Genomic DNA, 15,046 nt, shown 5'->3' on the forward strand with positions numbered 1-15,046 from the left:
AACAGGAGGCACACAGCAGCCGCTCATCCTTAATAATTCTGAAACTTGAGAGCATTCTCTGAGGAGTTCCTTGGTTAGGGTCTGCCTCCTCCCTGCTGCTCTGCTCCTACTACTCCTCTGCCCACTAGACTTTTAACCATGCCAATTCATCGTTCCTTTGCCATAGGAAACGGCCTGTGTTTGTAGTGGAACAATTGTCTCAGCCTCTTTTTTGTCTATAGAAATTTGGGGGTTCAAAGACTTTATTTTATCCTGAGTCGGGCTTTTTAGCTATTCAGTTATTGATAATTAAGTGGAATTATCAAGTTTATATTTGTGAATGCAGTACTAGATCCTTTATTTATGGGGTGCTTAATATGTGAGGACCATGTTAGCCACTGCAATATAGAATTTAACAAGTTGGGCACATGGCTTCTTCCCTCTTGGAGGGTGGAATCTAATTTGACAGCTTCCATTATTGAGATTAAGGCCATGAAAGAAAAGTACAGTTTTCAGCAGAACAAAGATCAGAAAAATAGACCTATTCTGAAGGGTCAAAGAAGACCTCCTTAAACAAATGACATTTAAGCTCTGCTCTGAAGGATGAGTAAAAAATCAACTTTAAAATGTGCACTAATACATGAAAAAATACACAACGTCATCACTTATCAGGAAAATCAGAGTTAAAACACAGTCTGATACCAATGCACAATGACTAAATAAAAACTATCAACAATGCCAAGTGTTAGTGAGGACAGAGAGCAACTAGACTTTCATTCACTGCTGTGAATGTAAACTGTTACAATCACTTTCAAAAACTCTTTGGTCGTATCTTCTTAAGATGGACTTACATATACCTGATGGCCCCAAAATTCCTCTTTTAGGGAAAAACCCAATAGAAATGCCTACATATGTTCACTATGCAAAAGAATTTTCACAGCAGCATCATTTGGTAATTTTCTAAACTTGAAACTACCCAAGCATGCATCAATAGAAAGAATAACGAAAATGGGTTTCATTTTCACATAGCAATGTGATGCTATAAAGAAATAAAAATGAACTACAATCACATTTGAAAATATGTTTGAAATTTACAAACATAATGAAAGAAGCCCAACATTAAATAGCACATTCTGTATGATTCCATTTGAATAAAGCTCAAAAACAAGCAAGGAAAAAAAAATGTGAACTGTTCCTATATTTGTGCTGTATATACTTGGGCATTAAATTGATGCCTTCTGATAACTCAAAATGGCATTTTTATTTTTTAATATAAATCTAAAACAACCCAACAAATATATGCCTTTATCATAATCTCATACATTTAGCAAATGTAGAGGGGAGAGATTTTCTTCCCTTTCTGTTGCAGAAGTAGTCATTATTATAATTTCATTCTCATACAACTAAATCTGTATGCGGCAATATTGCCATGATGGTATTGGTAAGCACACATATGCTCACATGAGTGATTATTCCTCATCATTTGATCTCTTCCATAAAAAGAAGAAAAGTTACTGTTGAAATAAATAAGAATAAGGAGCACGGCTTATGGTTATGGGCCTAGTGCCTATGATTAAATATTTAACAAGGTTCCATTGGAAGCCTACATTTTCAGGGATTTATTGTTCTGATATAAAATTCACTGGGATTAAACCAGGCAGACAGCAACTTTTTATTTTCTAAATCTAGTTTAAATTGGCTTGCCTGTTTTATGTTATGAGAGTTTAAAGGGGTTGGGGGGAAGCATGGTATTTCTTTTCTTCCATTACATTTGAGCTTCTTTTACTCAGTGCCTGTCTGAATTTAAAAAGTAATAATAATAATAAAATAAAAAGATAGGTTTATAGTCATGTATTTCATGATAGAAAACAAGAGTATGAGATAAGTTTCTGGTAATTGGATAGGTTTTCAAGTAACCATATTTGCTTCTTTTTCACAAAGAATTGTGTGCCACGTATAAACTGGGGCTTATTGTGTGGCATAGAGTATTTAGTACTGTTTCTGCTGTCCATCAGTTGATTTCATCTCCACCAGTAGGTTGATTGATCTTTCTTTTTTTGGATATTTGCAACTCCTCGCTTTTAATATGGCTTAGAAATAGAATAGACATTTGTAATAGTATGGATTTTGTTTTGTTTTGCCCAGGAATTTAACACTTTTTATGCAGTGTCCTTTTTAAATAATTCTAATAGCTCTGATCTTCAAAAAGCAATTTTCTCCCTTCATTTTTAATAAAAAGTATAGCCTAGACAGGACACTTAAAGAGCGTTTTGACATTGTTATTATCTATAAAACAAAGGAGTGAATACAGAAAAATCAAGAATATGATTAGAGTATATATAGACTTGTCACCAATTCTTGCTAACTAGACTAAGGTGCTCACTGTGATGTTTGGAAATGTAAATGTAGTATATAATAATAACTTCTCACACAGTACCAATTGTATCAAGTTCAGTAGGACTAGAAATTTTATCAGAAAAGAAATTAGAAAGCTTAAATAGATTAAATGTAAAGGTGGATCACTTGGGGGTTAAGGAAGAGAAGGAAAACTAGTGAAGGAATCAAGCTCATTGTAAAAGTTTGAGCTCAAATACCCATTAAGATAGTAATAAAAGATAAAGTATATAGAAAAAGAAAAGAATCAGATAGGGGAGGAGGTGGGGGATGGAATTAGATTGCCAGAAAGAATACCCTGTGCAGCCAACATGTACTTGGAAAACTGGAACTGAAACTTGGGAGAGGTCAAGACTGAAGACATAGAGTTGGAAGTCACCTGAATAGAGGTGACATTAGATAAGAGGGATTGATTATAGAGTAGAACACTAAATGAACTTGTTCGTTTTGGAACACCTGTCTTAAAGCTGAAGAGGAGGAAGAGGAGCTGGAAAAGTTAGAAAATAAGTTAATTGAAGGAAGAGAAAAGTTGAGAAAATAAATCATTTGTTCAAGTACATGCTACCCTAAGTCTGTAAGGTAGGTTGGCATAGATGTGTGGAACATCTGTAGACACAGACTCTGCTGAGTGATGCCCAATATAGAATGATGAAAAAAATTTCCATCATTTCATCAAAAAAGAGTCCGTTATTTAAAGAAGCTTATTATGACAGAGTTACCAAATAAATATTTTCTAGATATAATCTCTTAATAGAAATCATTTGACGAAGACATTAGAAGAGATAGTGGGAGAAATACTACATTTAAGAATGGGTAAGGGTTTACTCTTTTTAAATGCATAGTTTATAAACCTATTTTCCTTACAGCAGATGTGACTTTCATATACAATTTCCTGAGTCAAAGTATTTTTCCATTTGGCTTTAGGGGAGATAATTGAATGCAAAGATCAGCTGAACTCTAGAGGCAATTAACATCTGATTTAAATTTAGTCTTCCATGGAGTTTGGGTGATTAGACTACCACTTAGCAGGAATATATCCATAGGATATCCAGGGGGCAAGCACACCTGTTATAACCACAGCTAGTTTGCAAATGTCACTGCTGCTTCATGTAAATAAAGCAATGAAATGGATAAACACCATTTCAGAAATATATTATGATATGATTTGCACATTTCTTCAGAAATTAATACAGTATATTTGTTAAAATGATATAGTGGCATTTAAAGAAAACATACACTCAGCAAGTAATTGACTCATTATGGAAAGTAACATTCATGTACAAATTAAAGTGTTTTTCCTTATTATGGATATAAAACCTTTGTCTTACAGAAAATGAGTGAACAGGCTGGAAAATGAACAATACAAATAGCTAGATGTTACCCATAAAAATGATGCCAAAAATACAGAAAATTGATTTCTTTTAAAACAGACAATAGTAAATTCAGAAGGCAGGGTGTCAACCCATATATTTTCATCTTTTTTATGATTATGATAGGGTATACTCTGTTTAATAAATGTTTCCTATGAAGGCCAAGGAAAATATTTTTTAAAACCACCATTTTTATAGAATGTAGAGGAAAGCTGTTGATAAACAACATTAATGATAAGATTATCATCAAATAGACATTTAAGAATGATAATTTTTTCAATAATTTTAATGAACTACTTTGTGTGTACTGTACTATCTCATAAGAGTCTATTTTAAGACATTATGGTTATCTGATAAAGTAGAAATAAAGAATATGTGAAACTTTTTTTTAAATGGTCATAGCATTAAGCCATATATAAACAGTATATTACATGAGGTCCCTCACATGATCAACACATGTTAGGTCCCCTAACACAAGATCAACAAGAAATGACATATCAGGGAACACAATGCAAGGCAGAATGGTAAAATTAAGTGTTAAAGCAGAAATTGCACTGCACAGTGTTAAATAGGCAAGGGAAACTTGCTTAAAAGTTGTTGTAATAGGGGCGCATGGGTTGCTCAGTTGGTTAAGTGTCTGACTCTTGATTTTGGCTCAGGTCATGATCTCATGGAGGGTTTGTGAGATCAAGACCCGTGTAGGGCTCTGCACTGACAGTGAGGAAACTGCTTGGGATTCTCTCTCTCTCCCTCTCTCTCTTCCCCTTGCCCACTTGCATGCATGCTCTCTCTCTCAAAATAAATAAACATTTAAAATAAATAAATTAATTAATTAGTTAATTAAAGTTATTGTAATAGAGGAGTGAGAACAGAACTCATTCTGAATCCAACTCTACTAAAACAGGTCTGTAGGGTTTTTAAGAGCTTGAATGAAAGGGAGATCATAGGTCACTTGTGTTTGCCAATTGAATTCATCCCAAAGGAAAAGTGAACTTTCCTCTGTCTTTAAGACAAGAGATAATTTAATAACTTGAAGCAAGTAACTACAGAAGTTAGGCTCCTACCCTCCCACAAACTGAGAAATAGAGACATTATCTGTCCTGATGATTACCCTGCAAATAAATGGTTCCCAGGTCCTCAAGAAAGACATCCTGAGCCATAAAACTGGCAAGATGTGTTAAAAAGATTTACCTCTTAAAGGGGGTAGAGAAGGTTTATAATAATAGGTTTTCTAAAGTAAATGCTCTAAGGAAAGGCAAGTCAGGAACCTAGAGTTTGGAAGAAGCCTGTCTAAATGTTAGTGAAGCTAAGGGGAACATTTTAAGGCCTTCTTGGTCATAAGGAACCACATGTTCATAAGGATCTAGGACCTCAAATGTTCCTATAGGGAATATTTCTTGAATGAATGAATCAATAAAAATCAGGATATTGATTCAATATTGCTGCTATTATATGAAGTGTTGTTTCTCACCCTTTTTCCATATTATGACACACATATAAAATGCTAATATTTTAATGACTCTATGGATTAAGTCAACTCAGGGTCAGATTAGACCTACTGAGCCTCCATAAGCTCCCCCACCCCAACTACCCTGAGGTGTAACATCTCAGCACCCTAACAATTTCTATAGAAACTTTAGGGTAATGAGAACTATTTTTTTTTCATTGAAAAAGGTCATGTTTGAAATGATAAAAGATGATATCCATAGGCATTAGTACAACTTGTAAGAGGCAATGAAATTCTTAAGCATCCAGAGTACCAGGGTTAGTAAGTTGCTTCACCATCTAGATTTTGAAACTAGATTCTACACCTAACACAGAGGGATACAATTTATGTGATACAATAAGGGAAAACTGTTCCCAAATGACATTTCTGTATAGATTCTCAAGTTTTCCACTGAACATGATGTTGAGTTTTTCTTTCCCATTTGATGTTTAGATGCAGGACTATTGTTCCCTTTCCTTTTATCACTAAGGTCATTGGAAAATTTCTTTGGCTATATATAGCATGATACTGGGATGATACAACTGATATCTGAACTCATCTGTTCATGTGTGGTTAAACCTTTGATGAGAATATCCAATAGGCATTCCTCAGCATTCCTTAGTTAGAGGAGTAAGTACTAAAAGTGACCTTTAAATTAATGGAAATAACACTTTATTTTCCTTATCACTATTATTAGAATGACATAGAATGATGCCTCAACTTTCCATCTTATTACTGGACCTCACCTTTCCTCCCCCAGTCTGGCTTCTTCCTGTTCTACCCAAACACTTCTTCATGTCCTCTTTTGGGACACACTATCTGTTCCAGCTACACACAGATCTTCAGTGTGTATGTACACACATTCTTAATCCCAAGGCTTTTTCTTTCCTGAAACATTTTGCCCTGTTCTTCAGCCTATCCAAATTCCAACCATCACTCAACCCCTAGACCCAACTCCTTCATTAAGCTTTCTTTTATTGGTTGATCTTTCATTAATCTCTCTTCTTCAAATGTTTATTGGCTATTACTGCCTATAGAATTTGATTTAGCATGTCATTCAGTATTAACGCAAGGCAGATTATGATGGTCCATAGGTTTATGTTATGTCTACAGAATGAATTTTTTTTCTAGAAGGCTTTAGTATTTCTTTGCCTTTCTTCTCGTCATAGTAGGATTTTAATGAATACCTGTTGAATGAGAAACAAATTTAAAAAGTCAGTGATATCACAATAGGTTTACTTTAAGAACATTTAGCAATAATAGTACTCTGATGAATAGTCTTAACTTAAAAAAAAATAAAGTGGTTTTTCTGTTTGGCATAGGGCTACATTAATATAACAGCTATGTCCAAACAAACACAATTGATACATAAATATGTAACATGATTAATAAAAAAACTAGATGGCCAAATAAAATGGGCTACAAAAGAGTAATTCAATAAGCGTAATAATATTCTGTGAAGATGTAGACAAAATTTCTTCCTCTTTACCGTTTATCCATTTGTTATGTGAGATTATTCTTTTCTTCCTATTATTGTGAAGCATGTTCTTTCCTTTGTTGGCAAGAGTGTCAGATGCCTGGCTATAATTCAGTGATAGGACCTCTGACTACTCTGCATCTCAGATGCTCAAAAGAATGAGGTATAAAGGGGTAGCTCAGTCTGCTTATTTCTTCACCTCTTTCATTGACTGAATAATGCTGTTTTGCCCCTTGGTACCAGTGAGCTGTAATATGCTTTTGGGATTGCATATGAATCCATATCTAATATCTTACTATCATTTTTTAACCATATTATAAATCTGTGAATTGGTATATCTGTTATGCTCCTTTTAAAATCAATTTCAAATTATATGTTAGCTATCCACACTGTAACTTTTAAAGAAAATCATTTTTAATTATGCTAGATTAATGATTGCAATATTTCCTGGTTAAGAATTTCATTTACTCAGAATGGAAATTAAATTATATGTTAAAATGAACAGCTTGTGTTTTATAGAGAAAAGGAGTCTGAGTTTGGTAACATTATTAGTCTTTAGGATATATTGAAACGCCTTGTAACAAACAGTGAATATTAAAATGTGCTCTTATTAATATCACTATTATTACTGTTTTTACCATCAATATGGCATTTAACAACCTCCCTAATAAATTTGCAAATGTTTTTGTCTATCAAAATGGTTACTTTCCATAATAGAATTAAATGTACTTTTAAATATTCTTGAATTTGCCACATAGTACTCCATTGTGTATATAAACCACAATTTCTTTATCCATTCATCAGTTGATGGACATTTAGGCTCTTTCCATAATTTGGCTATTGTTGAGAGTGCTGCTATAAACATTGGGGTACAAGTGCCCCTATGCATCAGTACTCGTGTATCCCTTGGGTAAATTCCTAGCAGTGCTACTGCTGGGTCATAGGGTAGGTCTATTTTTAATTTTTGAGGAACCTCCACACAATGGAGTACTATGTGGCAATGAGAAAGAATGAAATATGGCCCTTTGTAGCACGTGGACGAACTGGAGAGTGTTATGCTAAGTGAAATAAGCCATACAGAGAAAGACAGATACCATATGTTTTCATCTTATGTGGATCCTGAGAAACTTAACAGGAACCCATGGGGGAGGGGAAGAAAAAAAAAGAAAAAAAAAAGAAAGGTTAGAGTGGGAGAGGGCCAAAGCATAAGAGAGTCTTAAAAAATGAGAACAAACTGAGGGCTGATGGTGGGTGGGAGGGAGGGGAGGGTGGGTGATGGGTATTGAAGAGGGAATCTTTTGGGATGAGCACTGGGTGTTGTATGGAAACCAATTTGACAATAAATTTCATATATTTAAAATAAAATAAAATAAAATAAAATAAAATAAAATAAAATAAAATAAATTCTTGAATTTTGCTGTTTTCAACTGGAATAGAAATACTATAAAAGAAATATTCCCTTGATCATTCTTGCTCAAACTGAAGTTGCATCTGAATATACTGAGATCAAAGTCTATAGAAATAGTCACTTGGGATAAATTGATAATTTCTATTGGTAGAGAACAAAGATGTGTCATAACTAGTTTTCTTAAACTTGTACTTTAATTACTCATAACTGCTCCTAGAAGACTTGGATCCATGTGCTATTGTTTTGAGGGGTGAATACTATATATTTTGTTAATGTTGTGGGTGTGATTTTATGCTCACTTAATAGATGTAGCTTCAAAGTGTTTTGCTACAAAATATTGCCAGAATAGTGGTTAAATAAAATTTTCCTCAAATTAAATCATACTTTGCATACAACAATAATATCTAACCAATTTGTTTCCAATGTTATCAAACTCATTTATAATTAATCTACAGGAAAATCTGATCCAAGAATTCATATTTACAGTAAACAGTAAATATTGGGGGGTGCTTTACTGAGATTTTTTTAATGTTGATTTAGAAATTGGTAATATTTACTTTGACATTTTTTAGACAAAATTAATTGAGATTGGTGTAGGCAAATAATTTTTGGCCATTTTATGGGTGTTAGAGTAGACTTGCCTTTTCTGAAGAAAACCTGAGCCCTCAATTATGCCTGAGGTTTAGGGTAGTGATGCTGTAGACTATCTCATCAGATGTCAGGTCAGATTATATATATATATACAGGGATGTCACTGTTTTCTTCTCTCACAGTATGGTTGCCCTCAGTTGGCAGCTGAGGTTAGCAGCACTCCAGACTTTAGCACAAAATAGAACCTCTGACTCTGAATGTTTGAAGTGATTATCAGTGAGGATGTCCATTCATTTAACTAAATCATCTTATAATTATTTACTTATTTAATTAGTTTCAATTTTCATAAACCATCAGAAAGGCTTGTGAAAAATTTATTTGGCTGAAATGTGTGACCTTGCTTTGAAAAGAATGTTATTGTGTTTAACATAGGATTGTCTTCTTTTTTTTATTCGGACACATAGAAGATATCTTTTGGGTCTCAGTACTAGAAAACATACTTTATTAGAACAATTTTTAAAATGTGGGAAATAGTAAAAGCTTACTATAATCGAACTTGTTCACATTTTAACTTTGGCTTTTAGGAGCTAAGAGAAAATTATTTACCTAGTTCTCCAACTTGTGGGAAGGATTACTATACATTTTCCTAATATTTCCTGATTTCGTTTTGCTTCCATACCCTCAGTTTTACTTTGACGTGATTTCCATATCTATTTGCTTTCTCTAAATTATTTGGAAACAAGACATCATTCAATAAAGTACTTATTTAAAATACTTCAGAAACTCCAAAGTGGATCAAAACTTACCATGGAAAAGAAGGAAAAATAAATGTCAATTAAGAAGAAGCAAGAAGGAGCTATGACATCTGTGGTATTCAAATCATGACAGGCATATTTAAACGACATTTCATAGTCTCAATCATCATCACAACCATGTAAACTATTATAATTTTAGCTATTATTACTGAAAACTTATCTTTTTCAAGTATTCATTAAAGTTCTTTCTATGTATTTAAAAATTTAACCCAACCATCTTCTGAAGGAGGCAACAGGATTATCCATAAGGCTGACATAGGGCAAATACTTAACTGAGATCTTACTACTAGCATCTAGAGAAACAAGGATCCAAATCCACATATTTTAGTCCCAGAGCCTCTAATCCTAACATGCTGTGCTTTTCTTATTATCCCCTTTAATCAGTAAGGAAGCTGTATAAAGTTCTAAATGTGTAAATTATGTGATATAAGCCATGTGTGGTGGGGCTTAGATTCAGAACCAACCTGTAGAAATGGAATCTGTGCTTTTGTCCTCTATATCACTCTGTCTTCCAAAACACATGTTATGTTCAAGGAATTACTCTATGCCAGTTTTTCAAAAATACCTTTCCATGAAACTTTAGTTAATGTAGGTATTTGAGTAAAAGCTTACCAAGGTGAAAGAAATTTGGGAAATATTGAGTTAAACAGTTATCTATCTCTAGAAATAGCTCAGAACCTTTAGTGTACTAATGCATTTTTCCAAATATTGAGTCATTTTTATTTCTTTTAACTAAGTATCTTCCAAGATGACTAACCTATTTTGAAAACACTAATTTGTGCTATATTTCAGATCATTTTATGTTTCCTATGACTTAGTGAATTCTCTGTGGCTTCATAAGGATCATATATAGAGCCTGGAGTAATCAAACCTGTCATAAATGCAATAATTTGGAATATGTGAAGATTAATCAGATGTCATGATTAAGCCAATTGAATTATCAATACTTACCTTGTCACTAAAAAACCAGATTGGAATAAATTTTAGAGATTAACTTAATTTGCTTGTATGTTAACAGGACAAGAAAAATCTAATGAAGCAGTTTTCAAAGGGTATATAATAGGGGCTTTCTAGAGAAATACACTAAGTCATATTATATGAAAAACAGAGACAACCATCTTCATTATGTAAACCAAATTGTATTTCACCTACAAAAATGGGTGTTTCCCCCGAATCATCTAAAATTATCTTTTATTTCTTCTTTGATTTTGAATCAGTATCCTTTTGCAGGATTCTTAAGATGCTAAACTGATTATCTCAACACTAAAAATCTTTGCTAAGAACCAATTTATTTAGAAATACTAAATGCACAAAAAAAAATCTCACTTAAATTTACACATAGTAATACTTGATTCTACGTAAAGAACAAAAGAAAAAGGAAACAGCAGAATGCTGATTGATTTTAAATTGAAAGATATTTTCTTAAAAAGCTCATGACTTTCTGTCTTCCTACTTTTTTTCTATATTCTTACTTTCAACAACTACAGACTAAAATATAAATGATTGTTAGTAAAATGAACTGAATTAATAAAAAAAATAAAATGTTTAAGTAGATAATAATGTAGAATTGCATCTCATAATATTAGATTTCCAGGTTATTTCATTAATTTTAAACTTCATGCACAATGAGAAACATGTAAATGATGCTTAATTCATTATACACCCTGAATCAATAGAATTCAAATTAATATTCTCTATAAATGTTTTAGTTCTCATATTCTCTGAGCACAATCTTTTGGTAGTAGACTAAATGGATGTTTCATCTAACTCATTGGTAACTTAGATTAGTGGAATGTACTAATTCTATTTAATTGGAATATGAATTTAATTGTAACTTCCCTGGGCCTCAGTTTTCTCGATTATGAAATGGCAATAATTTTATGAGAATTGTTTTAGAATTATATTGCTGTTTTAAAAATTGCCACAGGGGCACCTGGATGGCTCAGTCATTTGAATGTCTGACTCTTGATTTTGGTTGTCATGATCCCAGGGTTGCGGGACTGAGCCCCATGTCAGGCCCTGCACTGAGGGTTCAGCCTGCTTAAGATTCTCTCTCTCACTGACTCTCCCTCTGCCTCTGTCCCCTGCTCACACTCTCTCTCCTCTCTAAAATAAGTAAAACAAAACAAAACAAATTACTACAAACTTAGTCACCATTTGTTTTATAGGTGAGAAATCTAGGCATTGCATGGCCCAGCTGGTTAGGACCGTACAAAGACAAAATCAAGGTGTCAGCTGGTCTGGGCTTCTGCTAGAGACTCTGGCTAAGAATCTACTTCCAAGCTCATTCAGGTTGTTGACAAAACTCACTTCTCAATTGTAGGGTTTCACAATTTTAGGTGCCTGGTTCCTTCAATTTTCAGAATGAGCAGCAGTGCTTTAGGCCTTCTCCCATGCTTTAAATCTCTGACTTTATTTCTCTTTCCTTCTCTGTTTTTCTTTTCTATTTTTAAATTAATTACAGTTTACTTTTTAGAGTATTAGAACTCTAAATTTAGATTTATAGAAAAAATAAGGAGATAGTACAGTCTCCATACACTCTCGTTCCTCCCAGTTTCCCTGTGTCTTAACATCTTGTATTAGCATGAAAACTTTGTTACAATTAATGGACCGATGTTACTGCTATTTATTATGTAATTGATTTTTTTAACTGAAGTCTATAGATTACATTAAGGTTTACTGTTTGGACTGTATTCTATGAGATTTGTCATATTTCCACCATTATCATATTATACAGATTAGTTTTACCTCTTAAAAAAAAACCATGTGCTTCACCTATTCAAACCTCTCCTCTTTCAACCAAACCCCTGATAACCACTGATCTTTTTTCTATCCCCAATAGTTTTGCCTCTTTCAGAATGTCATAACATTGAAATCATAGTGTATAGCCTTTTCATATTGTCTACTTTCACTTGGTAATATGCATTTAAGGCTCCTCTCTGTCTTTCATGGCTTGCTATTTAGTGATAAATAATATTCAATTGTCTAGATGTACCAAAATTTGTTTATCCAATCACTAACTGAAGGACATTTTGGTTGCTTCCAAGTTGGGGCAATTATGAATTAAACTGCTCTAAATATCAGTGTGCAAGTTTTTGTATAGACATAAATTTTCTTTTTATTTATTTTAATGTTTGTTTATTCTTTGGAGATAGACAGAGTATGAGCAGGGGAGGGGCAGAAAGACAGAGAGAGACAAAATCTGAAGCAGGCTCCAGGCTCTGAGTTGTCACTACAGAGCCTAATGTGGGGCTCAAACTCATGGACTGCAAGATCATGACCTGAGTCGAAGTCCAACACTCAACTGACTGAACCATCCAGGCTCCCCTAGACATAAATTTTAATTCATTTGGATAAATTGGTGGATCATATGGTAAAGAGTATGTTGAGTTTAGTAAGAAACTACTAAATTATCTTCCAAAGTAGCTGCATTATTTTGTATTCTTACCAGCATGAATGATGGTGTCGGTGTTCTGGATTTTGGCCATTTTGATAGGTTTGTAGTGGTATTTAATTTTTGTTTTAATTTTATTACTAACAACATGTAAAGGGAGAGAATTTTTCATATGCTATCTTCTATCTATATATTTTCTTTGGTGAGCTGTCTGTTAAGATATTTGACCGACTTTTTAAAAAAAAAAGGTTTATTTATTTTAAGAGAGAGATAGAGAGAACAGGGGAGGATCAGAGAGAGGAGGAGAATCCCAAGCAGGCTCTGCCCTGTCAGCCCACAGCCCAACACAGGGCTCAAACTCACTAAGCATGAGATCATAACCTGAACCGAAATCAAGAGTCAGATGCTTAACCAACTGAGCTACCCAGGCACCCCTGACCCATTTTTAAAGTCAGGTTTTAAAAAAAATTGTTGAATTTTAAGAGTTATTTGTATATTTTAGATAATAGTCTTTATCAGATATGTCTTTTGCAAAGATTTCTTCCCAATCTGTGGCTTGTCTTTTTACTTTCTTGACAGTGTCTTTCACAGAGCAGATACTTTTAATTTTAATGAAGTCCAACTTATCAATTATTTCTCTAATGGAGCATGGCGTTGCATTTAAAAGTGGTCAACATACTCTAGGTCATCTAGGTTTTCTCCTATGTTATCTTCTAGGAGTTTTACCGTTTTGCATTTTACATATAGGTCTATGATTCACCTTAAGTTAATTTCTGTGAAGGGGTAAGGTTTGTGTCTAGATCTATTTTATTGCATGTGGATATCCAGTTGTTCTAGCACCATTTGTTGAAAGAACTATCTTTGTTCCATTTAATTGCCTTTGCTCCTTTGTCAAAGACCAGTTGACTCTGTTTATGTGGGTCTATTCTAGATTCTCTATTTCTTTGATTTGTCCATTCTTTAGTCACTACCATAAATGTCTTGATTATTATAGTTTTATAGTAAGTCTTCCTTATGCAGGGGTCATGCTATTCTTCTCTTGATCATTCCAATTTTACTATATGTGGTGCCAAACCGAGCCCTAGTAAGTCTTAAAGTTAGTGTCAGCCTTACCACTTGTTCATCTTCAATATGTTGGTAATTCTGGATCTTTTTACTTCCTAAATAAACTTTAAAATCTGTTTCTCAATACTCACAAAATAACTAGCTGGGATTTTTATTGGGATTGCATTGAGTCTATACATCAAATGTTGGGAAAAATTTATATCGTGACAATATTGAGTTTTCCTACCCTTGAACATGGAATATTTCTCCATATACTTAGCTTTTCTTTGATTTAGTTCATCAGAGTTTGTAGTTTTCTTTATTTACTTTTTTCTTTACTTACAGCTGTTTATATTTTGTTAGATTTACACCTAAGTATTTCACATTTGGAGTACTGGTGTAAATAATGTGTTTAAATTCAAATTCTGTCTATTCATTGTAGGTATATGGGAAAATAATTGACTTTTGTACATTAGCTTTGTATCACACAACCTTGCTTTAATCATCTATTAGTTCTAGTATTTTTTTTGGGGGGGGGAGGTCATTTTTTTCAGACTTTCTATGTAATCGATTGTGTCATCTATGAAAAAAGATAGTTTTATTTCCTCCTTTCCAAACTATGTATCTTTTATTTCCTTTTCTCATTCTATTGCATTAGCTAGAACTTCCAGTACAATTTTGAAAAGGAGAGGTGAGAGTAGACATCCTTGACTTGTACCTGATCTTAATAGGAAAGCTTCAAGTTTCTTGCTATTAAGTATGATATTCCTACAGGTACATTTTAGATTTATTTTATCAAGTTGAGAAAGTATTTCTGTATTCCTAATTTACTGAAAGTTTTTTATTTTATCATGAATAGATGATAGATTTTGTCAAATGCTTTTTCTGCATATATTGATATGATGATTTTTTTTCTTTTTTAGTCCCTATTAATGTGATGGATTACATTAATCACTTTTTGAATGTTGAACTAGCTTTCATACTAGCAAAAATTCCAATTGATCATGGTGAAAATTATTTTTATGCACTTAGATTCTATTTGCTAATATTTTTGCATCTGTATTCATGAGATATATTGATCTGTTTTA

General features: G+C 33.2%; 1 non-coding gene across 1 annotated transcript; it reads right to left on the reverse strand.

Annotated features, from left to right (window-relative positions):
- Positions 1–13,886: 13,886 nt before the first annotated feature.
- On the reverse strand, positions 13,887–13,992 carry LOC122214654. The gene has a single exon (XR_006200035.1). It is a non-coding gene; the product is annotated as a U6 spliceosomal RNA (small nuclear RNA).
- Positions 13,993–15,046: the final 1,054 nt, after the last annotated feature.

This window comes from Panthera leo, chromosome A2, assembly GCF_018350215.1.
Source record: "Panthera leo isolate Ple1 chromosome A2, P.leo_Ple1_pat1.1, whole genome shotgun sequence".
Lineage (NCBI taxonomy): Eukaryota > Metazoa > Chordata > Mammalia > Carnivora > Felidae > Panthera > Panthera leo.